Here is a 7,614-nt window from a genome sequence, read left to right as displayed (position 1 = left end):
TTGTTATTAGCATGGTGGCTCTGTGCCTAGCATATAAAGTCTTTTTACTGGGTAGTTCTCCTCTCTGTTTCTTGTTTACCCTCTGTGCTGGCTTTTCTTGAGTAATGTATGCCATACATATGCTCATTTTCTTTCACTATGGAAAGCATTTATCTGTGAATAATGACAGCTTCATTCTTCCTTTCCAATTTTTATGGGTTTTATTTATTTATTTATTTTTGAGACAGAGTCTCACTCTTTTGCCCAGGCTGGAATGCAATGGCACGATCTCAGCTCACTGCAACCTCCTGGGTTCAAGTGATTCTCCTGCTTCAGCCTCCCGAGTAGCTGGGATTACAGGCATGCACCACCACATCCAGCTAATTTGTTTTGTTTGTTTGTTTTTTTTTTTTTTGGAGAGACGGAATCTTGCTCTGTCTCCTAGGCTGGAGTGCTCGAGTGCAGTGGTGCAATCTTGGCTCGCTGCAACCTCCACCTCCTGAGTTCAAGCAATTCTCCTGCCTCAGCCTCCCAAGTAGCTGGGACTACAGGAGCATGCTGCCATGCCTGGCTAATTTATTTTGTATTTTAGTAGAGATGGGGTTTCACCACATTGCCCAGGCTGGTCTTGAACTCCCAACCTCAGATGATCCACCCGCCTCAGCCTCCCAAAGTGCTGGGATTGTAGCCATGAGCCACCGTGCCCAGCCCCAGTTTTTATGTTTTATATTTCTTTGTATTGTCCTCATGTGCTAATTAAGACCTCCAGTATAATGGTGATAGAAATAGTGAAATTGGACATCTTTGCCTTGTTTCTAATCTTAGGGGAAAGGCTTTCAATATTTCAACATGAAATATGATGCTAATCGTAGGTTTTTAGTAGATACTCTTTATAAGCTTAAGCAAGTTCCCCTAGTTTGTGGAGATTTTTTTCCCTCATGAGTGGGTATTGAAGTTTTATCAGATGCCTTTTTTGAATCTATTGAGGTGACAATATAATCTTTATCTTTTATTTTGTTAATGTGAATTGTATTAATTCACACATATTAGACCAACCATGCTGATAAACCCTACTGGTCATGATATATTATCCTTTTACTATATCAGTAGATTTAATTTGCTAATTTTTAAGGATTTTTTTTGGTCTGTGTTCATGAGGATTAATAGTAATTTTCTTTTCTTTAATTTCTTGTCAAGTTTTGGCATCAAGGTTATGTTGGTTTCAGAAAAATGAGTTGGGAAATGTTCATTCTTTAGTATCTAAAATAATTTGTATAATATTCTCTCTTTTTCCTGAAACGTTTGGTGGAATTCACCAGTGAATCCATCCAGGCATAGTGTTTCCTTTGTGGAAAGATTTTAAATTAGAGATTCAAATTTGTTTATTTTTGTTTTGTTACCTGTGCTTTGAGGTGTTATTCATAAAATCTTTTCCCAGACCAGTGTCCTGAAGTCTTTCACCTATGTTGCCTTGCAGTAGATTCATAGATTCTGGTCTTTCATTTAGATTGTTAATCCATTTTGAGTTGCTTTTTGTATAAGGTTAGAGGGTGGGGGAGTAGTTTCATCCTTCTGCATATTGCTATCTAGTTTTCCCAGCACTATTTATTGAAGAGATTGTCCTTTCCCTAATGAGTGTCCTTGATGCTTTTGTGAAAAATCAGGTGGCTGTAGAAGCATGGGTTCTTTAATTCTGGGTTCTCTACTCTGTTCCATTGGTCTATGTGTCTGTTTTTATGCCAGAACCATGCTGTTTTGGCTACTACAGTTTTGTAGTATATTTTGAAGTTGTAGCATGATGTCTGCAGCTTTGTTCTTTTTTGTTTTCTTTTTTTTTTTTTTTTGAGACAGAGTCTCGCTCTGTCACCTAGGCTGGAGTGCAGTGGTGCAATCTGGGCTCATTGCAACCTCCGCCTTCTGGGTTCAAGCAGTTCTCCTGCCTCAGCCTCCCGAGTAGCTGGGACTACAGGTGTGTGCCACCACGTCTGGCTAATTTTTTGTATTTTTAGTAGAAATGGAGTTTCACCATGTTAGCCAGGATGGTCTCCATCTCCTGATGTCATGATCCACCTGCCTCAGCCTTCCAAAGTGCTGGAATTACAGACATGAGCCACCACACCCAGCCTGCAGCTCTGTTCTTTTTGTTCAGGGTTGCTTTATCTGTTTTGTGTCTTTTAGGATTTCTTTTGCTATTTTGGTGAAGAATGTAATTGGTATTTTGATAGGGATTGCATTGAATCTGTAGGTTTCCTTGGGTAGTATGATTATTTTAAACAATATTAAATCTTCTGATCCATGAGCATATCTTCCAGTTTGTTTGTATCCTCTTCAGTTTATTTCATCAGCATTTTATAGTTTTCATTGTAGAGATCCTTCACTTCTTTGGTTAAATTTATTCCTAGGTATTTTATGTTTTTGTAGTTATTGTAAATGGGATTGTCTTGATTCCTTTTTCAGTTTAGTTAATCATCCATGTATAAAAATACTGCTGATTTTTATGTCGATGTTTGTATTCTGCAACTTGACTGAGTTCATTTATTAGTTTTAAGAGTTTTTTGGTAGAGTCTTCAGGTTTTCCTATATAGAAGATCATGTCATCTACAAACAGGGACAGGTTGATTTCCTCCTTTCTAATTTGGATACCCTTTATTTCTTTCTCTTGTCTAATTGCTCTATGTAGCACTTCTGGTACTATGTTGAATAAGAGTGGTGAGAGTGGACATCTTTGTCTTCTTCCAGTCCATCCAGTATGATGTTAGCTGTGGGTCTATCATATATGGCCTTAATTTTGTTAAGGTACTTTCCTTCTATACCTAATTTCATGAGAGTTTTTAATTATGAAGGGATGTTGCATTTTATCAAATGCTTTTTTCTGCACCTATTGACATGATCATATGGTTTTTCTCCTTCATTCTGTTGATATAGTGTTGATGTTGATTGATTTGCATATGTTGAACCATACTTGCATTCCTGACATAAATCCCACTTGATCAGGTGTATTATCTTTTTTATGTATTTTGTATTTGATTTGCCTGTATTTTGTTGAGCACTTTTATGTCTATGTTCATTGGGGGATTTATCCTGTAGTTTCTCTTTCTGTTGTGTTCTTATCTGGTTTTGCTATCACAGTTATGCAGGCCTCATAGAATCACTTTTTTATTTTGTTTTATTTTTTTTGAGGAGAAGGAGGAAGAGTCTCGCTCTGCTGCCCAGGCTGAAGTGCAGTGGCACATCTCAGTTCACTGCAACCTACCTTTCCCTCCCAGGTTCAAGCGATTCTCCTAGCTCAGCCTCCCAAGTACCTGGGATTACAGGTGCAGGCCATAGCACCTGGCTAATTTGTGTACTTTTAGTAGAGAGGGGGATTCACTACATTGGCCAGGCTGGTCTCAAACTCCTGGCCTAAAGTGATCCACCCGCCTCAACCTCCCAAAGTGCTGGGATTACAGGCATGAGCTACCACACCCAGCTGGAATCTCTTTTTTTTTTTTTTTTTTTTTAAACAGTTTGAGAATAATTACTTTTAATTCTTCTTTAAAGGTTCATTACAGTTCAATGGTGAAGTCATCTGGTCCTAGATTTTTCTCTGTTAGGAGACTGTTTTATTACTGTTTTAATTTTATTACTTGTTATTGGTCTGTTCAGGTTTTCCATTTCTTCTTGGTTCCATCTTGGTAGGTTGTATATAGCCAGGACCTCATCTATTTCCTCTAGGTTTTCAAATTTATTGGCATGTATTTGCTCATGAGCCTTTGTATTTCTGTGATATCTGTTGTGATGTCTCATTTTTCATTTCTGATTTTTTTATTTGGGTTTTCTCTTTTTTCTTTGTTTAGCTAATGATTTGTCAATTTTGTTTATCTTTTCAAATAACCAACTTTCATTTCATTGGTCTTTTGTATTTTTTTCTCTCAATTTTATTTATTTCTGCTCTGATCTTTATTTCTTCTACTAATTTTGAGTTTGATTTTTTCTTTTTTTTTTAGTTCCTTGAGATGCATCATTAAATTGTTTATTTGAAATCTTTCTAGTTTTTTGTGTAGACATTTATTACTATAAACTTGCCCCTTAATACTGCTTTTGCTGTGTCCCACAGATTTTGGTATGTGTTTGGTTGTGTTTCTATTTTCATTTGTCTCATGGGACTTTCTAATTTTCTTATTTTCTTTCTTAATCCATTGGCCATTCAGCAGGGTGGTATTTAATTTCCATGTATTTGTATAGTTTTGGATGTTTCTCTTATTATTGATTTGAAGTTTTATCCATTGTGGTAAAATAAGATACTTGATATTTCAATTTTTTAAAAAGTTTGAGACTTGTTTTGTGTCCTAATATGTGGTCAGTTTTGGAGAATGTTCCATGTGCTGATGAAAAAAATCAGTTGTTGGGTGAAACGTTTTGAAAATTATGTCCATTTAGCCTATGGTGCAGTTTAAATCCAGAGTGTCTTTGTTGATTTTCTGGCTAGATGACCTGTTTAATGCTGAGACTGGGTGTTGATGTCCCCAACTATTATTGTATTGAAGTCTGTCTCTCCCTTTAAATCTAATAATATTTGCTTTATATATCTGGATGCTCTGGTGCTGTGTGCATATATATATATTTATGACTGTTATATTCTCTTGCTGAATGGATCCATTGATTATATAATGTTTCTTTTTCTCTTTGTACAGCTTGCTTTATCTATCTGGGTGCTCTGGTGCTGGGTGCATATATATATTCACAACTGTTATATTCTCTTGCTGAATGGATCCATTGATGATTATATAATGTCTTTCTTTTTCCCTTTGTACAACTTTTGATCCCTTTGTACAACTTTTGAATTGAAGTCTTGTTTTGTCTAATACAGATATTCCTGCTTGTTTTTGGTTTTTGTTTGTGGAATGTCTTTTTCCATCCCTTCACTTTCAGTCTGTGTGAGTCTTTATGGATAAAGGGAGTTTCTTATAGGCAGTATATAGTTGGGTCTTGGTTTTATTTTATTTTATTTATTTATTTTTTGAGACGGAGTCTCGCTCTGTCCCTCAGGCTGTAGTACAGTAGCACAATCTCAGCTCACTGCAAGCTCCGCCTCCCGGGTTCACACCATTCTCCTGCCTCAGCCTCCCAAGTAGCTAGGACTATAGGCACCTGCCACCACGCCCAGCTAATTTTTTGTATTTTTAGTAGAGACGGGGTTTCACCTTGTTAGCCAAGATGGTCTCAATCTCCTAACCTCGTGATCCACCCATCTCAGCCTCCCAAAGTGCTGTGATTACAGGCGTGAGTCACCACGCCCAGCCTCTTGTTTTTATTTTTTATCCTTTCAGCCAATCTGTATCTTTTAAATGGAGTATTTAATCCATTGGCATGCAAGGTTGTTATTGATGAAGACCTCCTTCTGTTTTTGTTTGTTTCCTGGTAGTTTTGTGTATCCTTTGTTTCTCTTTTATTTATTTTTGCAGTTGGTTGGTTTTCTGTAATGAAATGGTTTGAATCCTTTCTCTTTCTCCTTTGTATATCAGTTCTACCAGTGAGTTTAATAGTTTCATGTTTTTATGAGTGTGGTAATTGTCTTTTCCCTTCCATATGTAAGATTCCGTTGAGCATTTCTTATATAGCCAGTCTAGTGGTGATGAATTCCCTTAGTTTTTGCTTGGCTGGAAGCAAAGATTTTATTTCTCCTTTATTCCTGAAGGATATCTTTGCTGGGTATAATACTTTTGCTGATAGTTTTTTTCTTTCAGTACTTTGATTATATCCTATTTTCTCCTGGCCTGTAAGGTTTCTGCTGTGGAATCCAGTCAAACTAATGGGAATTCCCTTACATGTGACTTAATTCTTTTCTCTTGCAGTTTTAGAATTCTATCTTTGTCTTTGACTTTTGATAATTTGACTATAATGTACATTGAAGAGGACTTGTTTAGGTTGAATCTATGTGGGATTATTTGAACTTTCTGGATCTGGATATCTGTCTCTCTCCCAAAACCTGTGATGACTTCAGCTATTATTTCATTAAATATGTTTTCTGCAGAAATATGCAGAAAACATATTTAATGAAATACTAGCTTTTTTCCCCTTCTTTTCTTCTTCTGGAATGCCCATAATGCAAATATTTTTTCACTTAATGATGTCTCATACATCTTGAAGGCCTTTTTTTGGGTGTGTAGCGGGGGGGCTGCCTGTGTGACTTCAAAAGACCTATCTTCACATTCAGAAATTCCTTCTTCTGGCTGATCTAGTCTGTTTACTGATGCTCTCAATTTTTTTTTTTTTTTTTTTTTAATTTTTGAGACAGAGTCTCACTCTGTCACTCAGGCTGGAGTGCAGTGGTGCGATTTCGGCTTACTGCAGCCTCCATCTTCTGGGTTCAAGCAGTTTTCCTCCCTTAGCCTTTCAAGTAGCTGGGATTACAGGCACCCAGCAGTATGCCAATCTAATTTTTGTATTTTTTAGTAGAGACAGGGTTTCACCACATTGGCCAGGCTGGTCTTGAACTTTTGACTGCCTTGGCCTCCCAAAAGTGCTGGGATTATAGGAGTCAGTCATTGTGCCCAGCCTCAATTGTATTTTTTATTTCGCTAATTGAATCCTTCAGCTTCAGGATTTCTGTTTGATTCTTTTTTGTGATATCTATTTCTTTATTGAATTTCTCATCTAAATAGTGAATTTTTAAAATTTCATTGTTGTCTACCTATATTCTCTCTCTTTTTTTTTTGAGATGGAGTCTTGCTCTGTCGCCCAGGCTGGAGTGCAGTGATGCGATCTCGGCTCACCACAAGCTCCGCCTCCTGGGTTCACGCCATTCTCCTGCCTCAGCTTCCTGAGTAGCTGGGACTACAGGCACCTGCCACCAAGCCTGGCTAATTTTTTGTATTTTTAGTAGAGACGGGGTTTCACTGTGTTAGCCAGGATGATCTCAATCTCCTGACCTCACGATCTGCCCACCTCAGCCTCCCAAAGTGCTGGGATTACAGGCGTGAGCCACTGTGCCTGGCCCCTGTCTATCTATATTCTCTTTTATCTCACTGAGTTTCCTCAAGAGTACTATTTTGAATTCTTTTTCTGGTATTTCATATAGTTCCTTAGGATTGGATTCTTACTGGATAATTACTGTGTTCTTCTGAAGGTGTAATGTTTGCCTGCTTTTTCTGCCTATGTTTTTTGTTTGTTTGGTTGGTTTTTTCTTGCCTACATTAATTTCTATGCATTTGGTGGAACAATTGCCCCCTCCAATTTTCTTATGGAAAAACTTATACATATAGATGGGTCTTGGGGTGTCAGTTTGGTGGGGTGCCTTGGTTTTGGGTCTAGATTAACATGTAGTATAGTCTCCAGGTAGTCTCCAGGTAGTTTCTTCAGCTGTAATCTACACTACTAACTTATGAGTGTCTCAGGAATCTAAGATGAGAGAGTTTGGCAGTGGTGGTGTGGCTTTGCTGAGAGTGAAGCTTTTTCTCAGGTCAAGGGTGCGAGTATGCACACAGTGAGTCAGACAACTTGAAGTCTTGCTGGGGTTGGGGCCTTGGAGTTGTTACCCTGGCTGGTGACACAAGCACCTGGTTGCTCAGCCAGCCTGGGGTTATGCCTGCCAGCGATGGCTTACAAGGCTATTTCTTAGACCTGAGACATGGGTGCACAGCTATTCAGCTGGCC

This window comes from Piliocolobus tephrosceles, chromosome 6 (genome assembly GCF_002776525.5).
Source record: "Piliocolobus tephrosceles isolate RC106 chromosome 6, ASM277652v3, whole genome shotgun sequence".
Classification (NCBI taxonomy): domain Eukaryota; kingdom Metazoa; phylum Chordata; class Mammalia; order Primates; family Cercopithecidae; genus Piliocolobus; species Piliocolobus tephrosceles.
The sequence above is the reverse complement of the archived record's forward strand: the minus strand, read 5'-3'. Positions refer to the sequence as shown.